Below are 26,580 nucleotides of genomic sequence, written 5' to 3' on the forward strand. Positions count from 1 at the left end.
AGGGGACACGGGTTCGTGCCCTGGTCTGGGAAGATCCCACATGCCACGGAGCGGCTGGGCCTGTGAGCCATGGCCACTGGGCCTGCGCGTCTGGAGCCTGTGCTCCACAACAGGAGAGACCACAACAGTGAGAGGCCCGCGTACCGGAAAAAAAAAGTGCCTTTGAATCTGTCAGATCAGACTTATAGGAGCCTTTTAGGTTTGTGGGTTTTTTCCTGCCTGGGGACGCTCAGAGGTGTCCCTCCTCAGGACCTACCAAGCAGCGTGTCCACATACTCCACTCGGCTTTCTGTCAAACGGGAGATAGAGTTGAGAACTAGAAGGTGGACCCTTCTTTATTTTCCTTCCCTTCTGGAAGTTGCAGCGCCCAGTTCAGCCTGTGTGTCAGCCAATGCACAGCCTCCCGTCCACCCAGCTCTGGTTGTCATGGCACCTGGACGCCTCCCATGAAGCTGGCATTTGGTCCAGGGGTGCAGTGTCCTGCACAGGAGCTGCCTTTTTTCTGGAGTGTTCCTTATCTACAGCCACTTATTTTAGCCCATCTCCGTGCAGATGACAATATCAGGATTCCATCTTCCAGAGACCCCAAATGAAGCCCAATCCAACTAGATTTTATATGGCAGTTTTAATGATCTGCAGTAGATAGGCTGATAAATGCTCCTGAGAAAACCTTGTTCCTACAGATTCTCCTGCATTCCTGATCTTATAGACCAGAGGTTCTTCAGTGGCCTCTCTCCAGGCCACAGGGTCATCTGACTATTGGAAACAAGAAAGGCGGAACAAGAGCTAGTAGGGCAGGAAATGTGCCTCAACTATCCCCTTGTTTAATTGTATAACAAGCAGCACTGTGGCCACGCCGACCCGATGGGGTGTCTTCCATGGAGATGTTATCTGTTGGATGTGTTACAGAAGAAAGTTTCAGGATAATTGACACCAAACCCCACTGAGTTTAGAGAACGTGCAGGAGGTGAGGGCGCCTGGGAGGGGTGGTGTATTCAGGATCGCCTGGCTCCAGAGCCAACTGATCCTGGCCAAGAAAAAGCCATTTCACGTGGTCCAACGTCGTGCTGAGTTCTGCTGCCTGAGGGGTGTTTTCAGGCCCCTCAGGGCTCCCTGCATCCCCCTCTGACACCAACCATCTCCACGTGCCAGGTGGCTGAGTGGCCTTTCCCTGGAGCCTCTAGTTTGCATTGCCCTTGAGCTCGGTTTCCTTTCCCTACATCCAGATTCACGGTTCTCCACTTAGGGACCACACTGAGGTAGGCTGCAGCTTCAGGCACTCTTCAGCTTCCACCCCCAGATCACAGCTTAACCCAAAGGGATTCACAGTGGGGGAATTTTAATTAGAGTAAGAAAGTAGAAAGGATACCTTTGGATACCTCTAGGGTGATTGATGGGGGCCCCTTTCTTGGACCCCAATTGTAGTCACAGCCAGGGGGCCACTTATCTCCTCTAGACGTCGGACAGGCCTTCTTGGGGGTGATTATGAAACTGGAGAAGATACTACACTGTTTTCCAGGTCACAGTCAAGATGTGTATATTTTTGTCACTCGTTTTGCAGTGGCTTTAAATAGACCATCTGGAGAAGCATTTTGAGATCCGGGAGTTTACCTTTGAGATAATTTCTTATCTTTATCAGCTTTGGGGCCATTCTTTGGCACAAGATATATGCTGTTATGATACTGCAATCTACTGGGATAAAAATAACTCATGATGTCAAACCCTCGGCCAAGGAGAGCTGCCCTCATGAGGGGAAGCAGCGTGGGCCCAGCCCAGAGACCCCGCGGGAGCAGAAATAGAGTGCTAATGGCCTGCCGTGACATGGAAGAGGATGGGAAGTGGACAGAAATATTTATAAAGAGAAACGGCTCTGAGCATCTGCTACGTCCCCATTCTCTTATTTTTCCCCAGGTCTATTTCTGGCTTCTCTTTCCACGGCACAGACAGCTCCTTCAAATAAAGAGCCTTGCTCCTGCCGGCCCTGGCCTCCAACCGAGCTCTGAAGGAGGCAGGCCATGAATGATGAGATTGTCTGTGTCTGGCGTTTTAATTGAAAAACATTCCCCGAAGTGGAAAGACACACGGAGGAAGTGATCTCATCGTCATTTTCCCCCCAACTTTCAGTTTGGTTTCTCCGAGGTGGAATTCGATACAGCAGCGGCTCTTAGTGGTGGAGCTCAGAACTGCAGGGGGAAGAGGGCTGCCTGCCAATGACTCACAAGAGGAAACAGCGGTCCCCGGAGGCCACATTTCAAACCTGCGGCAAAAATGTTAAGACTCTCTCATCAGGGGAGCTCAGAGTAGCTTCTGCCTTCTGTGCTTCTCTCTCGACCCACTTTTTATAGTTTATTATCCAATGGGAGTGACCCCACTCGACCTTCAGGTTTGTGCCAGGTGCATAGGAGGAAGACGAGGGACTTACATGCTGCACATGAATTTGGAACTTCCGTCCAGAAAAAGAAAAACTCAATGAAAAGTGTATTACCCTCCACGCAAATAAGAGTCTTATGAAGCAAAGTTTATTTGGGAAAATATATTAATGTGATTCTTTTGTGCTCATTGTGTGTGACCCTACCTTATTAATCATTATCATCGGTCACTCTACTCATTCATCAAAACTCAAGCTTTCTTCTTTTTTTGAAAAAAAACAAAACAAAACCTTTCTATATATGAATAAATATGAAATCACAGAAGCAAAAGAGTAGATTGTGATTCTGCCTGTTGTGGAAGAGCTAGAGATAAAACATGCTCCAAATTAGCCACGTTTCTAGTTCTATTCCACACCTTTGATGCAGCCACAAGAAAAAAGTTTTATTTCTCCCCTTAATATCCAAATGATAAACCTCCCAGGATGTAAGTAGGGGATTTTATAAATTGCACAAGTCATGGGATTTGACCCCAAATCTGGATCTCTCTCTAAAGATTCTAGCCAAAGCATTGGTCTGCCTCTCAGAGGAATAAGAGAAGGAAGGGATCGTTCTCAAGGAGGTGAAGGAAACATTTACAATCCATGTTCTCAGCTCTGCCGGGTCAGGAGACCAACGCATTGAAGCTTCTGCTGGTTAAAGAGTAGCCCAATAAAGAAGGTGCCAGGAGAGGCTGGTGTCTTTCAAAACACGCCCTCTCAAGGTGGCACCTGGTGTGTTTCCAAGATGTCTGAGTTGCAGGTTTTGAAATAGAATTTGTCAGTTTCTGAGGGATGGTCTGGCTCTTGGCGACAGAGTTGCATTCCTGACACCGGAACTCTAAATGGACGGTGAGAAATAAAACTGCCAAAATGAACTTGAAATGCTCTTTCTAGCTGATAAACATCTTCTCTACTTAGAGAAAAGCCCAGTGGCAAGATAAATTATAACTGGAAGGTGGTTTGGTGATCGTGGAATCAAAGCGAGGGGGTTGGGAAGAAATGGACGGATCTCAAAAGCTAAGATCACCGAGCTGTGAGAGCCTGGGTCCCCGTCTGGACTGGCGTGTGCCTGCGAACACCCTGAGTGGCCTGTTGTCTTAGGTTGGTCTTCCCAGAAGCAGACAGACCCTGAGACAGAATTCATGCAAAAGCGATTTTTTTAGGAGGTGTTTCCGGGAAAAACTGGCAGGTAAGGGGGGCAGCGGATCAGGAATGGGCAGCAAGGTAAGCGAAGATGGGTTATCAGGCAGGTTGGGTGCAATCCCACAGGAGGGCTCTAGGGACGGTGTCGTCCCCACGTCAAACTGTCCCAATCAGGGGTGAGGCCGCTGGAGTACTTGTACTTCCACACCCAGAGTCATTGGGTAAGAGCCACCCACGTGTGCAGGCAAAGCAGGCTCTGGCACCGGAAATTCAAGGTCAGTACTGGCCTAGGGTCAGCAGTTAGGTGAAGAGATGCAGGTGCCGGCTGTTGGAAAGGAAAACACGTCAGATGACCAAGTGCGGGGCTCGGGCATGGCGGGCAGCATCTCTGGAAGGTCCGTGCACCCTCCTCAGGACCGCTCTGGACTCCGTCACAGGCTTACTCGCCACCAGCCTTCAGGTTTGCGCGCCCCCTAGAGGCCAGTCCTTTCCTTAACCATCTCCTGCTCTCTCGATTTGGGTGTCCATAACCTACCTCCACCCTTTTATCACGTGTAACGGGGTGACTTCTTCTGCATATGGTTTAGCTTGATTTGTTTTTCCTTTTTAAATCTTTATTGGAGTATAATTGCTTTACCATGTTGTGTTATTTTCTGCTGTACACCGAAATGAATCAGCTACGTGTACACATGCATCCCCATAGCCCCTCCCTCTGGAGCCTCCCTCCCTTGAGCTTGTTTTTGCATGGCCACACACCTTATAACGTTCCCAAAGAAAAACCTTCTTATCACTCCAGGTCCACACAGCCTGTACTGCCTAGAGGGGCAAAGAAGAGGATTGGGAACTACATACACTGCATGGTTGGTCAATCCTCACAACCCTGCCCTCCGTGGGCCTACGGGGTGAAAGTCATTTAGGTATAGAAGCTCGAGTGTTTACTGTATCCAACTTTTCTCTGAAAAGACAGCTAGACTCTAAATATTTCCACTTTGGCTTTGATATACTGGGAGGGAAAATTATCCCCAGTCGAATAGCCATGCCTAGACAGGGTTAATGCAGTGGCAAACACCCCACAAAGACCCTTTGCCCGTGTGTCCAGGGTCTCAGACCCCTATACAAACGGACTCAGACTTGTCAAATTCTTCTTCCCTCAGCCCCGGAAAGGGAGCCCAACTTTATACATAACATTTTATCCAGTTTTTTCCTTTCCTAACGCACAGATTTTTCTATCCCGTAAACCAACCTGCACTCTATCTCTGCCTCACTCTCTACCCATCTTTTGATGTCGAATTCTATTACTATTTTAGTTCCAGGGAATTCTTTTTCCCTAACAAGTTTAAAGTGAACAAGCTGTTCTTTCTGATAAAAGGACAAAAATCTTTCTCAACCCAGATATTTCTCGTACTCTCCCATGCGGGTCTAACGTGGAAGATTATTGAAATCAGCCATCGGTGAATTTGTATCCAGCTCCTGGACACAGAGGACAGAGCAGCAACTTGAACTGCTTATGGTAAGATCCACTGGGCTCTGCTTCAGATGGAAGACGAAATGAAGAAAGAAAAGATATAGCACGGTGGGCAAGAGAAAGTTCTTAGTCTTGAGGATGGATCATGGAAGTACTGCCAAAGGAGGACAGCATTTCAGGATGCAGCCCTGCTAAGCTGTAGCGAGGTTTCTGAATAAAAGAGAGCTCGGAGGCCTTGCCCACGACATGCAGCAAGTCCTGGGTCAGGAGCCCAAGCCGACGCATGGATCCCACTCCTGGGTTAATCAGAGGGAAGGCAGGCACCTGTGAGCAAACATTGCACAAATGTGGGGTGAGCTTCCCTACTTGCACCCCTTACTGTGATGACCTTGGGCCCGAGGAAAGTTACTGGAGAAGCTGTTAGAGATTTCCCTGGTGATATCCAGGACCAGACAATGAAAGTGCTCCATAGTCAAGATAGGACTTTCCATAATTTGTTGTATGCCTAAAAAAAATACAACCTTTTACGAAGATCTCATTCCCATACTTTATGGTCCATTCCCTGGCAATTTGGGAAATGCAGTCAGCCAGCTGAACTGACTGGTGAAGAAACCAATTCAGAGTTCAAGGTGAGGCCTCAAGTCCAGCAAAACGTTACATCCCTAGAAACACTGAACCTTGGTGGGCATGGGCACTTCCAACACAGGGGCCTCTATGGCAATTTTGGCATGACTGAAATGTTGAGGACTTTGCTGCCTGGAGTGACTATTTCATCCTCCTCCGCTTTCCCTTTTCACAGGTCTTTTTTTTTTTCTTTTTTTTTGTGGTACGCGGGCCTCTCACTGTTGTGGCCTCTCCCGTTGCGGAGCACAGGCTCCGGACGTGCAGGCTCAGCAGCCATGACTCACAGGCCCAGCCGCTCTGCAGCATGTGGGATCTTCCCGGACCGGGGCACGAACCCGTGTCCCCTGCATCGGCAGGTGTACTCTCAACCACTGCGCCACCAGCGAAGCCCCTGTCACAGACCTTTTTATCCTTGGTCCTGTAATAGCTTGAAATGATCATCTACAGAATTTGTTATTTTCTGTTATGTAAGTGCCTTGACTTAATTTTATTACTAATACTTATTACCTCAGCATCTATGAGTACCGTCCTGTGCTTTATTTTCTTCATCTAAAATTGGGGAAAATAACAACAGTATCTGCCTCATGGGTTGCCATGATGATTAAATGAATTAATGTACATGAGATCCTAGAACAGAACCAGACACATAATAAATGTTCACAAAAGTTAGCAATTATGATGATAATGTTCACTGTTATCCTCCTACCCTGATACAGCCTCAATAAATATTTCGGAATGAATAAATAGCAAAAGTAATTACTAATTACCCAGAATCACGGGTGACTTGAAAACACGGTGAGTCCTAAGTGCCAGACCCCTCTGAGAACTGTTCCATCATCACTGGGCTCCTCTGGAGAGTCTGGGTCGTGGCTTGTTAGTTTGTGTAATGACCTCCAAAGTTTTGCATGCCTGTTAGATAAGATGCCAGATAAAGTTAAACAGGAGAGACCTAAAGGTATTAAATTCTTCTCAGAAGGAAGAGAAGTTGCCATTAGTTGTATCACTGTTGGCTCAGAATAATAGTGGTTTCTGCTGCCATGGATATTTCTTAATTATCTAAATTTGAGAGTCAGGGAAATGACAAAGAGCCTTATTTATTACTCAATTATAACAGGGGTTGCATAGACCCAGGAGACTTAGAACCTCTTGAATGTTTTTTAAAGAAGGGCTGACCGTAATCGCAGTATCAGTCACCACTGATGCGTTCAGTTTGCATGATACTGTTTGCTTCTACTTTTTTTTTTTTTACATTATTCTTTCTCTCTCCTTCAAAACAAGGCAGCCAACTGCCTTTGACTGAGAAGGAGCTCAATCGCCTGCACTGTCCCCATTCTCTCTCGTACTCACTCTTTGGCAGGATGTGACAGACCCACAGGTTTCAAGCTTGGGTGAGAGGATCGCTTGAGAAATTTGCTCAAAATTGCAGATGTCAGAGCCCACCCCAAGCTTTCAGACTCAGTAGCTCTGCCCAGAAATATGCATTATCAACAGTCACTCTAAAGCAGCCATCCTCTGGTCCTCAAGTTTAGAAACACTGTTTTCTATAGACACATAGGAATAGATAGGCTACTTTTAACTGGAATATCATTGTTTTATTGCCGTCCATGTATTAATTCATTCACCAAATATTTGTTGAGCACTTATGTTGCGTAGTAAAGATATAGCAGATACAGCAGTTAAAAAAAAGAAAGTTTCTGATCTCGTGGAGCTTAAAGTCTAGAGGATAGAGACAATAAAAAATAAAGATAGATAGATGATTGATAGATGGATGGAAAGACAGATGACAGTCGAAGATAAGTTCTCTAAAGAAACATAAAGTAAGTTACAGGAGATAGAGCATGACAGTTGGGAGGTTTATGTAGGGCAATTGGAAGATCTTTCTGAAAGTGGGCATTTGAGGAGAGATCAGAAAGAACGAGGGCGTAAGTGTCGTGGCCTAGAAGTGGGCATGTTCTTCAAGGGATGAAGCGACGTCAAGGGGGCTGGTGGGGCTGGAGCAGCATAAACCAGGCAGGAAAGCAATGCCCATAGACTCAGAGGGGCGTCCGGCACGCCTGGAACGGCTCGTGACGGGCCTCGGAGACAACCAGAAGGACTTGGGGTTTCTTCTCAGCAAGACGGAAAGCCACAGGAGGATTTGAGCAGGAGAGAGATGTGAAAGATGTGCTTGTCTAAAAGGATCACTAAGGCTGCTGGGAGGAGAGTGTGAATGAATGCCGAGAAGCTGATGGCAAGTTCTCACTGCTCACTGCCACGCAAAAGCCACAAAGCATTCTGATCTCCTTAATAGAAGTAAGTCAAGGAAGGAAAATGCAATGTAAGGGGAAACCAAGAGTCCAGAAATGCACATCAAAGGTTACTGAGGGCGGATTCATAAGACCAAAGCAATTAAAAAAAATCACAGCAGATTTTTTAAGCCAAAAAATAACATTGAAACCCCTCCACTCCACGCCAGGCTTCCCCTTGAGGGGGGCAGATTCTGATTCATTGTACGGCAGCTACAGACAAGCAACATGAATGGACAGAGAGACAGCCTCCAGGTGGCCCTTCTAACTGAGGCCGGATTTGTTTGGCCCATCAGTGCCCAATGGGCCGTGAGAAATGGGTCCTAACATCTTCGATATGCATCTCCTCTTCTTTTGCCTCAATCCTCTTTCTTTTTCCTTCTTCTCAGAAACTCCCTTATTGTTTTGAAAAAAAACGGGACATGCTCCTTTTAAAGAATCTCAGCAATGCTTAAAAGTACAAAAAAGAGAGACAGAGAGAGAAAGTTAAAAAAAAAAAAAGCTACTCCAACGCCTCTCTCAAAGCAGCGAGGATGACCAACAGGGAGAGTATGGACGACGTCAAGAAGAGTCTTTTGAAATAACAGGCTGTCACACAAATGGCAAGAGGTCAGGGAAGAACTAGGCCCGTCTGTGCTGCCCAGAAGGTCCCTGGGTCTCCACAGCAGCCCCTCCCACCAGCAGCCCCCCAGCCCCTCAGGCCTGAGTCTGGGGAGGGCAGGGCCAGCGCTCTCCGCAGGAACTGAAAACAGGGCCACATCTTGCTTTTAAATTCTTCTCAGAGTATAGTCATTTTACACTGCTGTGTTAGTTTCTGCCGTACAGCGAAGTGAATCAGCTATGCGTGTACATATGTGCCCTCACATCTTGCCTGATGCTGGTTCATCTCCTGAGGCAAGAGCCCAAGCAGCCCTGGTTCTTCAGGGACCCATGTGTATGTCAGGGGAGAAAGCTTTGGGATTTGTGACCCCCGATGCCCACCTGGAGAACCTGACCTCCCAGGAGCCCTTCTTCCTCCAAATCTGACCTCCTGTGTCTCCACCATAAGCCTGGACTAGATCCCTGGTGGATTTCCAGGACCACGTGGCTCTGTATGGATCGCAGCAAAAGCTTCCAGATAGTTCCCTGGGGCTGGGGGGTGTGGCATGCGTACAGGGAGCACAGCTCGGCTTTTGGGGGCGATGTGGCCCTGCCCCTGAGTGAGGCATGGCTGGACCCATTAGACGAACGAGCCACAGGTGGTAGAAAATCTTCCAAACACTTAAGGTTTCATGAGCTACAAATCTAACCCATGACCTGTGAAAAAGAGAAAGGGGGTCCTACCTCTGGCTGTTTGGCTATTAGAGTTTGCGGCCTCATCAAATGGAAACTTCCCCACGTTACAGTTGGGAAAGTCCTGCGTAGGAAATTTAAATCCTAATTGTGGTAAATAGGTTAATTATAGTAAAATTAACTCGTCCCTGATAATTTTGTTTTTCATTTTTAAGTGGTTATAAAGAGAGGCTTTATCTTCTGGGAGAGGGAAGTGGCGGGCCCTTCTCTGTGAAATTAGGAAACACGCGTATGCTGTCTTGACACCAGTGGAAACAAAATAAAACTAAGCGGAGGGGGGAGCTGGGTGAGGGACCCTGGGGCCCGAGAAGAGCAGGGGCGAAGCCGGAGGGGAGGGAAGCAGCCCCCTGCCGACCTGTCCTGTGGCTCTGGGGTCTCCGCGCTTTCAGGTCCGCAGGCGACATCAGGAGGTGTGCGGGAGCCTCCAGGCTGGAGCGAAGGCCAGAGCCAGCCCCCGGGGTTGGTTAATCATCACGGGGCTGGCGCCTCCTGGGTCTCGGGGCCACTGCTCTCAGCCTGGCGACGTGTTCCCAGGGCCTTGAGACTTCCCCAGCCAGCCATTGGCGGAAGGGAACAGGGGCCCCCGAAACTCTGCGCGTCCCTGGGAAGAGCTCCGTGCCTGCCCACAGCCCGCCATCCTCACGGCCGCAGTCTGTGTTGCGGCCGTCGGTGGCATCTCGTGGCGCCCTTTCCCCTGTCGGAGTCGTCTGCACAGGAAGGCCTGGAACCCTGTCACCCGGCCTCCCCGTGGGCCTTGGCTCGCTGCCACCTGACCCCGCCTTCCATCAATTCCAGCTTTGCTATCCTTCCCCTGCACCCTTTGGGATCGCGGCCAGCCTTGGGCCAGATCCCTGTATCTTCAGTCGCCTTTCTGGAAGGTCCCTTGACGGTTTTGCTGCTGAGGCCGCTGCCTTTATATTCCCTTCAAGGGGGCAGCTGCTTACCCTCCACCCTGGTCCTGGAGGTGGGGTAGCGCCCTCTACTGCCCTCAGGGCAACTCCGGACCGCCCGCCCTTTTCCCCGTAAAATAAGCGGGTCCTCCGACCCCCTATCCCTTCTTGCTGCTGCTGCCCTTTACGGATAACAGAGTCGCCAACCCTGTCACTTCCCCAGGAGGGGATCGCCTTCCCCCAGCGCTTTCTTCCGCACTGTGCTCATCAGAATTCTTGCTGAGGTCCACAGATGCCACGTCTCCCCCTCCATCCCCTCCCCTCCCCCAGCAATCGGTGCCGACTTCCCCTCTCCCCATCACGCCTGGCACTGAATCGTGCTGCTGGGCCGCCTGTCACCGCCTCAGTGGCAAACGTTCTACACTTAGACCACCTCCACCTCCTTTCTGACTCGGTTTACTATACTGCCTTCAAGAATTCTTTGACGCTCTGTTGACATTTTGTTTTCCCCTTGGCTTCAAGGGCCCTAGACTCCTGGATAGAATTTGGATAGGTCCCAAGCTGGGGCGAAGTTTGGGAGTGTAGATGTGGGCCTGGTGTCGGGGCAGAGTGGTGGTTGGAGATGGTGGAGATGCAGCAAAGAGCTTGGGGAAGGGGTCAGGGGAAGGTGTGCTCACCTCGCCATGAGGTCAGGACCTGCTTGCCTGAAATCAAGGGAGAAAAAATGTCCAACGCAACCCGATTAAATGTAGGCCCAGCTCAAGCTGTAATTCATGCATGAGGCACTCGCAGACTCTGCCAGTCTCCTGGGCGTTTTTAATGCACTCAGCCTCATGCATTTATGAATTATCTGACGCATGTCAGGTGCTGTGCTGGGCACCGGACAAAGCAAAATGCGATGTGGTTCCTGCCATCAGGGTGACTAAACATCTAGCAGAAATAGCAGGTCAAAGTCATTAATGTTACCGTAGAGTTTCGTGTTGGGGTCATGAAAGGAGAGAGAAGGTCATCTAAATCTGACAGGAAGGTCAGGGAGGGCTGCTGGAAGAGAGGATTTAGGGGAGTGTGGGGGGAAATAGATGTGTCATTCACGGACCAAGCCTCCAATGCTTGCCAGGCTCACCCCTCACTCAGGGAAACTGCGCCCCATCCATGGCCCTGTTGCTGCAAAGATCAGTGTCACAGTCCCCACCCTGCCCCCAGTCCCTCCCCAGTCCAAATCAGCCCTAGGAAGTCAGCATCCTTCCCCAGAGTCTGGTTCAGAAAGGCCAACCAGACAGTGGTTCTCAAGAGCTGGATTGATAAACACAGAGAGATGGGGTGAGCCGAGGGGTCAGGAGCTCTAAAGGTAGCAAGAGACTGAGGCTGAGCAATGACAGCCCAGCCCTGTGAGAGCTGCGGTGAGGCTGAGGGAGCGGCAGGTAGCAGGGGATGGAGCAGCTGTGCAGACAGCAGCGGGGACGCCACAGGAGAGACCCAGAGCCTGGGGAGACGCGTGGAGGGGGTGGGACCTGTCATCCCCCCTTTCTGTTCCAGCTTCAGCCCCCTCCCCCATGTATCTTTACACAAAATTCCGTTTTCTTAAGCCTCAAAATGACCTAACAAATACACTTCCAAGAATAGACCCAAAGAAAAGTTTTATGTATGTACATAAGGAAACACGTAAAATGATGTTCATTGGAAAAAACCCATCAACAAAGGGGTAAATAGCTAATTGTGATATATTTATGTGTTGGACTAAGATTCTGAAGTAAAAAGAGTGAATATGTTTTCTAGAGATAGATAGGTAGATAGATGAATGATTGATAGATGATAGACAGATGATAGATAAATATAAATATGTATGTACATATGTATATATATTGACAAGGATAGATATGTATATATCTATATATGTATATATGTATATATATGTATATATGTATATATATACATATATGTATATATGTATATATATGTATATGTATATATATACATATGTATATATATTGACAAGGATAGATCTTAAACTCTAATGGCAAATTTTAAAATCACATTTAAGATATACATAATACCATTTCTCTATATTTGAAATAACAGGAGTCCATGTTACTTGCTCCAGTTATGTATATCTATATGGAACTGTAATAAAAATTAATTTGAAGATTCTAATCTAAATTTGACATAATACTATGGCCATACCACCCTGCATGTGCCTGATCTTGTCTAAATTCAACATAATTGCCTCCAAAGATAATGGAATAACTTGGGGAAGCAAAATATTTATTAACTTTATAAGGTTTAAGTAATTTTAGGATTTAATAAGAATTAAAAGCAGTGAACAGTCAAATTCTTTTATGTTAATTCTTGTAGGTTTAATATTTTTAAACCTAAGAAAATGAACCAGAAACAGAATCCAACAACGCATTAAAATGATCATGCACCATGACCAAGTGGAATTTATCCCAGGGATGCAAGGATTCTTTAATACATGCAAATCAATGTGATACACCAGTTAACAAACTGAAGAATAAACACCATATGATCATCTCAATAGATGCAGAAAAAGCTTTCGACAAAATTCAACACCCATTTATGATAAAAACTCTCCAGAAAGTGGGACAGAAAGAGAAAAGCAAATATCATATAATATCGCCTATATGTGGAATCTGGAAAAATGGTACAGATGAACTCACTGGCAAAGCAGAAATAGAGTCACAGATGTAGAGAACAAACTTATGGTTACCAAGGGGGGAAGGGAGGGGTGGGACGAATTGGGAGATGGGGATTGACATATATACACTATTGATACTATGTATAAAACAGATAACTAATGAGAACCTACTGTATAACACAGGGAACTCTACTCAGTGCTCTGTGGTGACCTAAATGGGAAGGAAATCCAAAAAAGAGGGGATATCTGATATCTGATATCTGAATCTGATATCTGAATCTGATATCTGATTCACTTTGCTGTACAGCAGAAACTAACACAACATTGTAAAGCAACTAGACTCCATTTAAAAAAATAAACTACAAAAAAAAAAAAACAAAGAGGGGTGCAGCTAGGCAGAGAAGTCTGATGATATCATACCAGGAGACTGTGAAAGGGTTTTGGCACGAATAACTTTCAACAGTAAGTGTAATTTGGGACTTCCCTGGTGGCACAGTGGTTAAGAATCCACCTGCCAATGCAGGGGACACGGGTTCGAGCCCTGGTCCGTGAAGATCCCACGTGCCACAGAGCAACTGAGCCCGTGCGCCACAACTATTGAGCCCGCAAGCCACAACTACTGAGCCCGTGAGCCACAACTACTGAGCCCACGAGCCACAACTACTGAGCCCACCTGCCACAACTACTGAGCCCATGTGCCACAACTACTGAGCCTGCGAGCCACAACTACTGAGCCCGTGCGCAGCAGCAGCAATGACCGATGCAGCCCTAAATAAATAAATAAATAAACAAATTAATTAATTTTAAAAAGTGTAATTTGAGGAGGGTCGGGAAAGAGATCCATGCTGGGAGTGTAGGGGGAGCAGAGTGGACATTCCCAGCCCCAGCTGCCTGCCATGCCTTCCAACCCTTCACCTCCTCTCACATCAGCAGTGCCCAGAAATGGGGGCAAGAGGGCCCCCAGCCTCAGCCCCATACTTTAGAAGGACTGCTCTGCCTCCCCGCAGCCAAGCTCCTTGCCACCAGCTAAGAGCCCAAGGGGCCGGGGGCCACGTTCCCCTTGTGGACCACACAGCCGGGGACCTGGGACCCTGGAACCATCTACCCTGCAGCCTCAAGCCGGCACCAGCATCTCCGCCTATCTCTGCACCCACCCCCCGCCCCGGCCCCAGCCATCCTCTAGAGGGCTGAGTGGGTTTCTACGTGCGTACCTGAGGCTGGACAGACTTGGATGTGAAGCTGGGATAACCACACATCGAAGCCAGCTCGTCCCGCAGGAGGGAGCCAGAGGTGAGGAGAGAAGGCACCAGGTTCAAAGCCAGGGGCACAGAGGCTGGGCGTCTTTGCAGGTCGGCATTCTGGCACTTAAAACTGAAGAATCTGAGGGCTGAATTCCAGCCTGACATTTCACGTCATCCTGACATGCTGTATTCGTCAAGGGAGGAAGATGAGATATGTCTTCTATAGCAGTGTCTAGCTGGGATTATTATTTTAAATATTGGACACATGCGGACCTCCATCTGTACAAGTGGGGGGCAGCCTGACCTCGTCTCCGCCTCTGTCCTCTGTCACTGACCTTCCCCCAGTCTAGTCTCCGCGACGATCAGTCCTAACGACTCACGGGTTTATTCGTTTCCCCTTTATTCTATATCATTATGTCTACACTTATCGTTTCCTCCTTAAAGCATTAAATGGTGATTTTCTCAACTAACTTTTTATAATGAAATATTGGGACTTGTGATACTTGCCCTTTGTTTACATATCTGAAGAGGCAAAATGGTGATGTCCTTTTGTCATTAACTCACTGATTTGGCATCTGTGTTCTTTCCTATTTTTCCAATCTCCTATCCAGCCACCCTGGACTATTGTTGCTTCCTGGTCCTAAAACCACCACGATCCTGTTTAAATAGGGACCTCAGTCTTAGCTTAATTAATTCGGAAGCACCAGGACACAGTGACACGCAGTCACCTCCTGCCTGGGTATCAGGTTTGCAGTTTTATTTGCAGTGACTGAGTCTGGTCAGCAGATGGCAATGAACATCTTGCGAGGAAAAAAAGAAATTATTTAGGTTGAGTTAAAAATAAAGAGAAGGGAGAGAAAGAAAACAGGACATATGCAGAAGCAGTAGCAGACGGAGACCAAATCCTGTCTACCTTGCAGGACGCGGAAGCGCACTCATTATAGGACCTGCTCGGGGTCCCAGCCCCAAGTCCCTTGTTTCCTGCAGCCCCTGCCTCTCTTTCTAGCTCACGCCTCTTAGTCATTGCTCAGGAGAAGTTGTTTACAGGAGATGTTACATTCACAGCACATACAGACTGGGGGTTTCTGAGAAAGGGAGATGAAGGTACGGGTGGCACGGAAGGTTGCCCCCGATTCTCAGCCCCAGGAAGGGCTGGGCTCTGCCCCGTGAGGAGGGTTCCCTCTGACCAGCTCCCATCTGTGGCCGCTTTGCTGGTCCTTCCCTGCTGCTCTGTATGCATCCAGCATCCCAGTCCGGCTCCAGGCTCCAGAAAGAGGCCCTGCCCCAGGCAGCACCGGGTGACAGGAGACAGCTAATTTAACCTGTGTGTCCTCATCTCTCCGGCGGTTGCCATGGCAACCCCCAAGGCTCCTCAGGCTTTCTCATTGACTGACCACGCCTGGAAAAACCATTCTGAAATTGACAGTGCTATGTTTGAGGGAAATTTAATGAAAGAACAGGTTGACCTAGTTTTAATGCTACACAATGAAATGGCAGGGACGTGAGGTGTTACTGAAAAGGAAAAGATAGCGGGTACCAGAAAGATGCGGAAGGCTACGGAGGCAAAGATCTCATCCCGCGTTATTGCCTCATCTTCCAAGGAGACAGAGCTCGACACAAAAATTAGAGCACATGTCTCCCAAACAGTGGGGACGTTTCAGAAAAGGCATAAATATGGAATTCTTTTTCCATGCTTTAAGGAAAGTATGAACTTAAAATGATCTTCCTTCTCCAAAGAGGAAAACAAAACAAAGCAAGCTGTATTCCCCTGTACTGGAAATTGTAATGGAAAATATGGGGAAAGCATCCCTGGCCATTGAGATTTAAGTTTACCTCTTCTGCTCATACTGATGCATTCAGTTTCCAGAGGCTCTTGTGGCAGGTATCCCTGGCAGCCCTGTCTCCTGGTACTCTGGCCATCCCTTCCCTTCAGTGTGGCCAGACTTACTGATCTGCTTCTGATGATTGGAATGCGGTAAACATGATGGCCTGTCACTTCTGAAGTGAGGATAAAGAGACTGTGGGTTCTGCCTCGGGTGCTCTCTGTAGGCTGGGGTCGCTAACTGCCTTGTCATTAGGACACACGGGCAGCGTATGGAGATGCCACATGGCAAGGAACTGAGGTCCGCCAGCAGCCATGAAAGTGGATATTCTAGACCTGGTGGAGCCTTGAGGTGGCAGCAGCCTCAGCTTCACTGCAACCTCTGCAACCGGAGTCCTGCCCCACAGAAACTGTGAGATGATGAATGTTTGTGGTTTCTGGCAGCTAAGTTTGGGGGGATTTGGTTACACCACAATCGATAACAAATACAGCCACTCATTTGCTCTCTTGCTTCCGTGGTTGGGACTGGGATTGTGATACAGTTGACTTTTCAACAACTCAGGGGTTAGGGACGCTGACCCTCCGGGGAGTCGAAAAGCAGCGTATAATTTTACAGGCAGCCCTCTGTATCTACGGTTCTGCGTCCATGGATTCAATTAGCCGGGGATCGTGTAGTACTGTAGTATGTCTTTAGTGAAAAACATTCTACTTATAAGGGTCAAAAGTATATGCTTTTAGAATTTTATCCCAAGCGTCACCACTTGTAGCTGGATAATCTTGGGCAGGCTACCTGACCTCTCTGGGCCTCAGTTTCCTTATCCGCAAAATGGCTTAATATCTGTAAAGGGCTTAGAACATACCCAGCTCATAGAAATGCTTAATAAACAAATTATTATCATTACTGACATTTCTATATAACTAATTTTTTCTAAATTTTAATCTATGGTTTGTCTTCAGTGCTGATTTCCCCCAAAATGTAGCTTAAAAAACTAGCAATTTCAGAGCATCATAGACCTATTATGAAACTGCACTTGTAACTATGTGGCTTGCAAAGGTGTTGTGATCCCTGTACCTCTGAAAACTCTGTGAATTCTGTCCTAAAGCCTCATATAGAAGATCTAAGCATCACTGCCTATGTCCAGAGAAGGGCAGAAGCTAGATGGCCAGGAGGACATGTGAATATCAGGTAGAGATTTTGTGAACAGTCCATAACTTTTGAGAATAAGCTAATCGATATGTCTTGGGTGGATGAGAACTGAAAACGAGTGGGAGTTGAAAGACTTTTCACTTTGGATTTTCTCCTGAAGGTCATGGGTGCGCCAGAGACTTTTAAACCTGAAATACTTTGAAAGGCACTGGGTTGCTTGAAAGGAAACAAGAAAGTGATGAAAGGATGGACAAAAGGAGAGGGAGAAAAAAAAGAAAAAACTAATGGGAGGGCAGGCACTTCGCCTTGCTAGCACCGTCGCCATCAACGATTGCCACCATCACCTGCATCACAGCCGTTTACTGACTGCCTCCTAGGGGCCTGGCACTGCATTATGAGATTTGCATGTGTCTTGTCTAAACACAGGCTCAGAGGTCACAGACTGGAGGCTGGGGGCTGGATGCGCTTCCCCGGGCGGGCAGGGACCAGCTCATAGTTGTCTGCTCCTAGCTCAGGGTTCAGGTACCTGCCAGGCCCCACGGGCATTGAAAGGCACACATCCCAAAACTCACTGTCTGTCCTGCTGGTGTCAGGTACCACTGGTAGTTAAAGCCAGGCTTCCTCTCCTCTTCATCATTCACACTCACACACACACTCACACACATACCACGCGTGCGCTCACACTTTGCTCCTATATTGGGGCACACAGATAGAGGGCTCACTTGATGTCTACAGTACATCTACCGTGTACACATAGTTCAAAAGCATCTCTGCCCAAGAGTGGACTCTGAACAGGAGTTTTAAAACTTCACTGAAGCAGAGGAAATTCAGGATCTTAGGGCTCATCACCTCGGGTCTCAGAATTTCCTTCCCCCAAACTGGCCTTCCATTGCGGCCTTTTAACGAGTCCAGGGCTTGGTCTTCCTCTAACCTTTCCCCACATTGACCCTGTCTCCAGCAGAGGCTGCTGCGACTTATGAATGGCTCTCCCCAAACCCTCACCCTCCCAGACAACCAAGAATCAGACAACCACAAAGTCCCCTGTGGTGCCTGACCCTTTATCTTAAAGTTTTTTGGGGAAAAAAAAAAAAAAAAACCTGAAAAAATTTTTCTAAATGAAGTAATTCATTTAGACATCGACAGACATTAATGTGTCTTTATGAATTAATTTACTAAATTAATCAGTCAATTTAGCTGAAAAGTCAGATCAAGTAGATAACAAGCCGGTTGAATCTGGCCTGATTAAATTAGGTGACTAGAAATATCAGCTGATTAGATCAGGTCACTCAAATGCTTTTCAGAAGCACCCCAGGCCCTGCTCACAGCGTGTGTTTGGGGGCTGGGCTGGTGCGGAGGACTTCTGGGATCCTGGGAGATGTCCCAGCTCAGCTTTTAGGAGCCCTGCAATTTCAGACACCAAGCTGAGTAACCAGGTTACTGGGCAGCTGTATGAGTTTTCTGCTGCTGCTGTAAAAATTTATCACAACCTTAGTAGACTAAAACAACACAAATTTATGATCTTGCAATTCTGGAGGTCAGAGTCTGGAATGGGTCTTATGGGGATAAAATCAAGGAGTCGGCAGGACTGTGCGCCCTCTGGAGGCCAGAGGGAGAATTCATCCTCATCTTTCCCAGCCCCCAGGGGCCACCTGCTCTCTTTGGCTCATGACCTCATCACTCTGATGTCATCAGTCACATGACCCTCCTGCCTCCCTCTTTCACTTATAAAGACCCTTGTGATTACACGGGGCCCACCTAGATAATCCAGGATAATCTCTCCATCTCGATAGCCTTAATTTAATCCCCTCGGCCATGTCCCTTTTGCCACGTGAGAGAATGTATTCATAGGTTTCAGGATTGGGATCTTTGGGGGGACATCATTGTGCCTCCCAAAACAAGTAAGGCCATTGCCAGATTTTTGGAAGTCAGGGTGGCACCTCCACGGTTAGAGATACTGAAGGGCCTTATGGGATAAAACCATACACCCCTGATTCTGCCACAGATGCTGAAGTTCTTAAGGTAATTCCTCTGCATTAAGGCGTGGCTTCCAGAAAACTCCCACTACCATAGAAATATATAACGTGAGAGGTAAATAGCATGCTTCTATAACGTCCATCACCTATCATCAAAGGTGAGGTGTTGGTTTATCAAACTCCCTGTGATTAAGAGGTGCTACAATTAATACACGTTGGAAGGAATTCACATAATAATACTCAGAACTTGGGATTTTCTAAGCCCAGCTCCAGACTTCAGAAAAGACAAAAAAAAAAAAATTAAACTTATATCAATTACCTCTGCATGAAATATGTAAGCTGGAGACAGCGTCCAATAACAGACTCAGCTATGTTGAAGTCCTTACATGTATGCTTACATGTAATCTTGTATTTTTCTCATGATTTACCTCTAGTGACAACAGGGTGCTTAGTAGTTCCTTGGCTTGGAAGTGGGGAGAAAGTCTATATAAAGCTAAGCGTAAAAGTAGTTTAATACATGCCCTGTCCTAAGTGAGTAGGGAATAATGTGGTAGTTAAAAGCTGGCTGGGTCATCAAGGAAGTTGTATTAATTCGCTGGGGCTGTCATAACAAAGGATCACAGACTGGGGGGGTTAAATAACAGAAATGTATTTCCTCACAGTTCAGGAGGCCAGAAGTTTAAGAGCAAGGTGTAGTCTGAGGGCTCTGTCCTTGGCTCCTAGGTGACCATCTTCTCCCTGTGTCTTCACGTGGTCTTCTTCTGAGCGTGCCTGTGTCCTAATCGCCTCTTGTTATAGGGACACTAGCCTTATTGGCTCAGGGCCCACCCTAATGACCTCATTTAATTAACTTCTTTAAAGACCTTTCCTCCAGATACTGTCACATTCTGATCTCCTAGGGGTTAGGACTTCAATGTGGAAATTTTGGAGACACACAGTTCAGCCCGTAACAGAAATGTAGGACTTCGTCAAGCAAAGGGGAGGAGAAACGGAGGTGCAGGAGGGGCGAATGCATGTATTTGGAAGGGAAGGCTCAAGAGATGAGCTGTAACTTGGGTGAAAGAGAGTTTAACTTGCCTTTGATTCAAGGGAGAGGCACCAGCTACAGGGAGACAAGATAGTAAGGGGCAGGCCTTTCCTGGCGTCCAGCGGTTAAGACATCACGCTTCCACTGCAGGGGGCGCGGGTTTGATCTCTGGGTGAGGAGCTAAGATCCCACGTGCTGTGCAGCCAGAAAAAGGAAAGAAAAGAAAAGAAAGATAGTAAGGAGCTTCCAGATGCCTCTGGATGATTCACTAATAAAAGTTTAGTTTCAAGGTTTTCAGGTCTTTGATCTATGTTCTGCTTGTTGTAGCACTTACAACACACCCACATCTCAAGAGTACCTAGAATACGAGTTTCCCTCCATGACTAGAAAATGCTATCTTTAACCTTCTGTCATGAGGCAATCAGTCAAAATGGAAGAGATCTGCAAGTTCCCCCACTTTACCTCTTTGGGGACGGAAAAGTCTGCCATATTATAGCTTTGTCAGTAAACCTTTCTACCTAATTTCCTCATCTGTAATAAGACTAGGAGTCGGTTGGTAAAACTAAGTGGAGTCTCCCTCCTTCCAGTCTAGACTCACTCAGCATTCCTCAGAGCACATACTTATAAATAAAACAAATGCAACTTTTGTATTCCTCTTGTATCTTACAAGAAAACGTTAATAGGACACGCTGGATTAGCCAAAAAGTTTGTCTGGCTTTTTCCATACCATCTTACGGAAAAACCCAAACAAACTTTTTGGCCAACACAATACTTTAATTCTTCACTTTTCATTAGCTTTTACAGAGAATAATATTGCTGTAAATTCCATATTACAGTAGTAATATTTTCTGATAACTTAAGAACTCAAAGTGGCTGTAAAGGACTTCCACAATTTAAGAAAAAAACCACAGTTTAATGTGGATCTTTTAAAGACAAGTGTTCGACTGCCGTTTGGGAGTATTCCTTTAACCCTGGTTTAAAGATGTCTACTACTCTGAACATTTAGTACCTGATTTCTTAGAGGCATAGCATTTTAAAACCAGATTTAGAACAAAAATCTCATCAAATAGCCAGTAGCTATTTAATTTAAATGTTAGCCAGTAGCACCTGGCTAACATCCTCAAAGTAAATCAATTGAAATGAAAAATCTATCTTGGGGGTGGGGGGGGAGGTGCACATAAAACGTATCTTCTGGAACAGTAGGGACATCTTGTGGCCAATTTTATTAAGGATTTTTTATTTTTAATAAGATACTTTGATTCAAATATAGTGAATGGTTACAGTGTGTTAGTAATTGTTTTCTATGCAGGGGATAAAAAGATGAATGAAACATACATCGTGTTTTGAAAAATCTATCAGAATAGAAAGAGATCGAACATTTTAATATGGCCAGGCCTTGTTTTATTTACTTGCACACAAGAAATCCAGGTCATCTTGTAAGAAATTATAAGTACAGATATAATAGGCGTCTGTGGTTTTTCAATCCCTCAGCTCAGTTTTACTTTGGGGTCATCCCACCCTCACTCATTGTCTATATGTTGGGCTAGGACTGCTGGTCAACCCCTCTGGCTCCAGGCCCCTCCATTCCTCATATTCTATCAGGAGCACAGGATCCAAACAAGGTCAAAATCAAGGGAGTTCACTTCCAAACTTTTGTTTGATCTAGAGGGAAGATCTGCTGGTTGCTTGTCAACCTGGATCTTCTGATAACTGGCCGCCATGATGTTGGGAGAGCATGCCTGGGAGTGAAGGAGCCCAGAGGAAACCAAGGCAGGAAATGAAGAGTTTGAGGTCTGACCATGGGATTGGAGCACCTGGACCCAGTTATACTACCATGGAGTGTTCAGTCAAAAGGGTTGATCCTGCAACAAACGTGACTGAATAAATGCCAAACAAATGCACACACAAGCAAATACATTGGCCTATGCACAAATGAACATATACACAAATACATAATAAAGTATATTGAAATATAGTTCTAAAACTTAGCTTTAATGGCTGAATACATTATGAAAAACTTTCCACGTGATTAAATGTTGCACTGCACTATTCTCACGGGTTGCACAGTTTTCCATGCTATAGAGGCATCATAATTTATAAAACCAATTGTCATTTATTGGACACTTTGAACTTTCAGTCTTGTTTGCAGTTTTTGTGGCTATCAACCATGCTGCCATTTTTCATGTTTTCCTGAAAAATTGTCAGATTACTTCTTTAGAATTAGAGAGGATTTTTTTTAACAGTTCAGTCTGTAATTATCTCATTATATTTGAGATAAAACAAAGATAAGTTGGGAGTATTCAGATGACTTTATTACCCTATTTATTATTTTATAGAAAATATAAATGCCAGGGCCCTGCTATTGTTTAAGATTCAGACAGTGAGACCATTTGCCTCAGGAATCAAAATATCTATTCTAAGAGGAAAAATACCCCCATCCACGAATGTCTGTCACCCTGATGCCGGGGATGGGAGATGGGGGCTTTCGTGAATGGTTTTAGTTTATTTTCCTTTTTGTCTACACACCCACAAATAAATACATGAAAAGAGTTTCAGTATTATCGTTGATTAGGGCAAAAAATGAAAACCGCAAAGAGATGCCCAACACAATGATGAAATAGCCTGTTAGTAGGGCTAAAATTAAAAAGTCTTAATTTTAGGTGAAGATGTAGGTGGAATGTAGGTAAAGATGAGCAGTGGTAACCCTCATAGCTGGTTGACAGGAATGTAATGTGGAACTGCCACTGACAGTCTGTTAGAAAGTTAAACATGCTCCCATCATAGGATCCGGCCATCCCATTCCTAGGGATTAACCCCAAGTCCATACAAAAATGTTTTTACACAAAGACTTATTTATGAATGTTCATAGAAAATTTTTCTCATCATAGCCCTGACTGGAAACAACCTAGACATACGTATGTGTTAACAATCTGTGGTGCATCCGTGTAAAAGTATACGACTCAGCAGCACAAAGAACAAACTACCGATTCACATATCAGAGGGATGAATATCAAAATCATTATTCTGAGTGAAATAGTTTATCACAGAAGAGTACATACTATAGGATTCCTTTTATGCAAAATTCTATTAAACACAACTAATCTGGAGTGATGAAAAGGAAATCAGTGGTTGTTCGGGGCTGGGAGTAGGGGAGAGATGAACTGCGTGTGGCATGAAGCAGGTCTGGGGACAAGGGGAATCTGAGTCTTGATTATGGTTGTGTTTTCATGGGTGTATCCATCTGTCAAATCCCTGAACTGTACTGAACTATACACTTGAAATGGAGGCAGGTTATTGTACATAAATTAGACCTTGATAGAGCTGATAACATCATTTAAACAACAAACATGTATGCTGCTTGCAAGAGATTTGTAAAAACTCTGACTGTATATTTAAGATCTGTGCATTTTCTGTATGCAAAATTTATTTCACTTTAAAATGAAGAAAAAAGAAAACAACTTTCACGCAAAACAACAAAACATATTTTGCAAGAACATATCCATAAAATGGGGGGAGACTTAATATTGAGAAGCAAGGAACAGTCTTGGCCACAAGGTTGAATGATTTCCTCAAATGGGATGTTTGGTTATTTGTTCTTTTTTGAGAGTGAAGCTCTTACACCCATGTGGGTAAGGAAGAAAGGGAGTGGGGAATGGGAATAAAAGGAAACAAATAGAAAAAGCAGCGGGCTTTCTGTGGGCATGACGGTAATGTTCCTTGGATGGAGCAGTTACCGTATCTACATTTGTTTGCCATCTTGCAGAAATTTGTGGAAATCTCTGATTGATTGATGATTCCTTTCCCAGTTTCATCATCTGCGAGAGTCTACCTATTTTTTAAAATTATTTGTTACCACCTTTACCATTATACATGTGATCTGAGACAAGATAATGCCATTAAATTACCTCTAAAAATAATTTCTAAATTTGGCCCTTTTGAAAAAAACATTTTGCATTTTGAGTGATAAATTGTACAGCTACAGTTGTAAAAATATGTCCCTGAAGACTGACCAAGAGGGAACTGTGATGGAAATTGCCAAGGCCTCTCTGTTCACTGCTTCTTGTCTGGCCAGTTTCTACCCTTAACTCTGAGGCGATTGCTTTTAATAAATATATAAGTGCATCCATTCTTGGCCACTAGGTGGCTCTCTACTAGAAAACACTGGCTTTGCAGGTTCTTCCTTCCACAATGCTAAGCAGTCACGTTAGTATTTGACCTGTTCTCTCCCTTCCAACATATGTGTGTTGAGTTTTCCTCTCTATGGATTTGCAAAGAACAAAAGTAGTAACGCTGAGTACATAAATACTTGGACAAAACATGTATTATTTTAAACTAAGGGAACATTTGTTACAGCAGGAATATTCTACTGGGTCAGGCAGTTCACTGAAAGGTGCAACCTTCGTTCCTTTGTTCCTCCCTCCCTCCCTCCCTCCCTCCCTTCCTTCCTTCCTATTTCTTTCTGTCTCTGTCTTTCTGTCTCTCTTTCTCCCTTTCTGTCTCTCTCCCTCTCCCTCTGACTCTCTCTTTCTTCCTTTTTTTCCTTTCTTTTTTTCAGCACTTCATACTTGTTTCTTCATTTCCTTGGTGCCATGGGGTTCTGGCTCCAGAGTGTAGCAAGTAAAAGAAATTAGAGGCCTGCACCCTGGGGCAAACGGCACTGACATGCAGTTTCTGTTCTAGCCACACTAGCAACCTTCTCCTCAGGGCTGAGTCTTACAGCGCCTGCGGAACTGGAAGGCTGTTCTTTTACCTGAACCACAGGTTCCTTGATGTTGTCCAGCAGCTGAAACAACTGCTCCTGAGTCACTTACACACGAGGAAGTCAGGGGCTGGGCATGGTTCAGGCAGAGGGAAATCTAGATGAGTGCTCCAATCACATCCTTCTCAGGATCACCCCCTGGCTGTGTGCCCACAAGCAAGTTACCTAACCTCTCTGTGTCACAGTTTCTTTATCTGTAAAGGGAAAATAATCATTTTACCTACTTCATCTGATTTTTGTGAATAGATAATGAGTAAAGTACTTAGAACCACACCTGAGACATAGTAGATGGTCAATAAATGTTAGCAACGATAATCCTAATGACTACTATTATTAACACAGGCTGACATAAAGTTAAAAGAAAATCAAGACTAGCAAGTAGCAGATGAGATGACTTATAGTTCTTTCTCCTCAGGCTTTGTCTTAAAAATCTCTTTGGACTGAGGACTAGGGTCTTTTCCTTGGTTAAAAAGGCCTGCTTACCAGGCCAAAGTACAGGGTGATAGCGTGTATGCCACAGTAAGGACCCTGCTACCCTGCTTCCAGATGGTATGTAATTGTCTTAAAATTTGAAGAGTTTTTTTTGGGTCCTAGAATAACATCTTTCACATGTGAGGAGAAATGGCTGTTCTTTTCTGCAGGGGGAGTTACAGAAAATGTAGAGATCATAGCCTTGTCCTGGAACTGGCCTTATGTTTCCATTTCCAGAATAAGAAGGAAGGTAAACTTAATATATTTTAAGGACGTGATGCCATACTTTGTCATTAACTGTGATTATACATAAGGCTTCTCGGACATCCTCTATTCTTATGAGAGATTTTCTGGTATGTTGTGGAAATATCTCATAGAACAGGAGACAAGCTTGGGTTGTTTTCAACAGAAGGAGCCATGTTCAGAAATCAAAACTACTATTCTCGACAGTCACACTGTATTATTTCTGATAATTACTTTCATTGCTTCAGGCTTCCTTGTCAGATTTTCAGAAATCACAGGTTTACATTTGCATAAGACACCCTGCTTTGTTCCTGAACCTCGAGGGCCTTTAAACTGTTTTTACAAGGTTTGCAATGACCTTCTTATTGTTAAACCTCATGGAGCGTGGAGAACGTTCAGTCCTGAACTCACAAAACAGGTCTGAAGCTTATGGGCCACTCCCTTTCAAAGCAACTTCTCATCTTGACTTTTATGAAGCCACAGTCTCCTAGGTTTCTTGCTACTTTTCTGGCACTGCTTCCATCTCCTATATGACTCCTCTCTCTCAGTCAGGTTATAGAATTTGGGGAAACGAAGGATTCTGTCACAGACTCTTCACTTCCACCACACAACCTGCCGTCATTCCCAGCCCTACCATCGGAGGCAATCACTGTTCTGATCTCTTTCTCCCCTAGATTGGTTTTGCCTGTTTGTTTGTATGAAACCAATTCTGTTTCATACAAACAGAATCATAGAGTTTGTACACTTCATTTGCACGGTGGCTGGTGGCCTGCAGGTAATAAAATGCTCTGTTCCTGTCATCCTATCAGAGCAAAATGATATTAATGACTGAAAAGAACTTGGGGCACAATATTGAAGGTGCAGGACACACCCTTCCTGATTTCAAGACTTACTTTAAAGCTACAGTAATCAAGACAGAGTGATATTTATGAAAGAACAGACACACAGGGGCTTCCCTGGTGGCTCAATGGTTAAGAATCTGCCTGCCAGTGCAGGGGACAAGGGTTCGAGCCCTGGTCCGGGAAGATCCCCCATGCCGCGGAGCAGCTAAGCCCGAGCGCCACAACTACTGAGCCTGCGCTCTAGAGCCCGTGCTCT

The sequence above is a fragment of the Leucopleurus acutus genome (assembly GCF_964270905.1).
Source record: "Leucopleurus acutus genome assembly, chromosome: 1".
Classification (NCBI taxonomy): domain Eukaryota; kingdom Metazoa; phylum Chordata; class Mammalia; order Artiodactyla; family Delphinidae; genus Leucopleurus; species Leucopleurus acutus.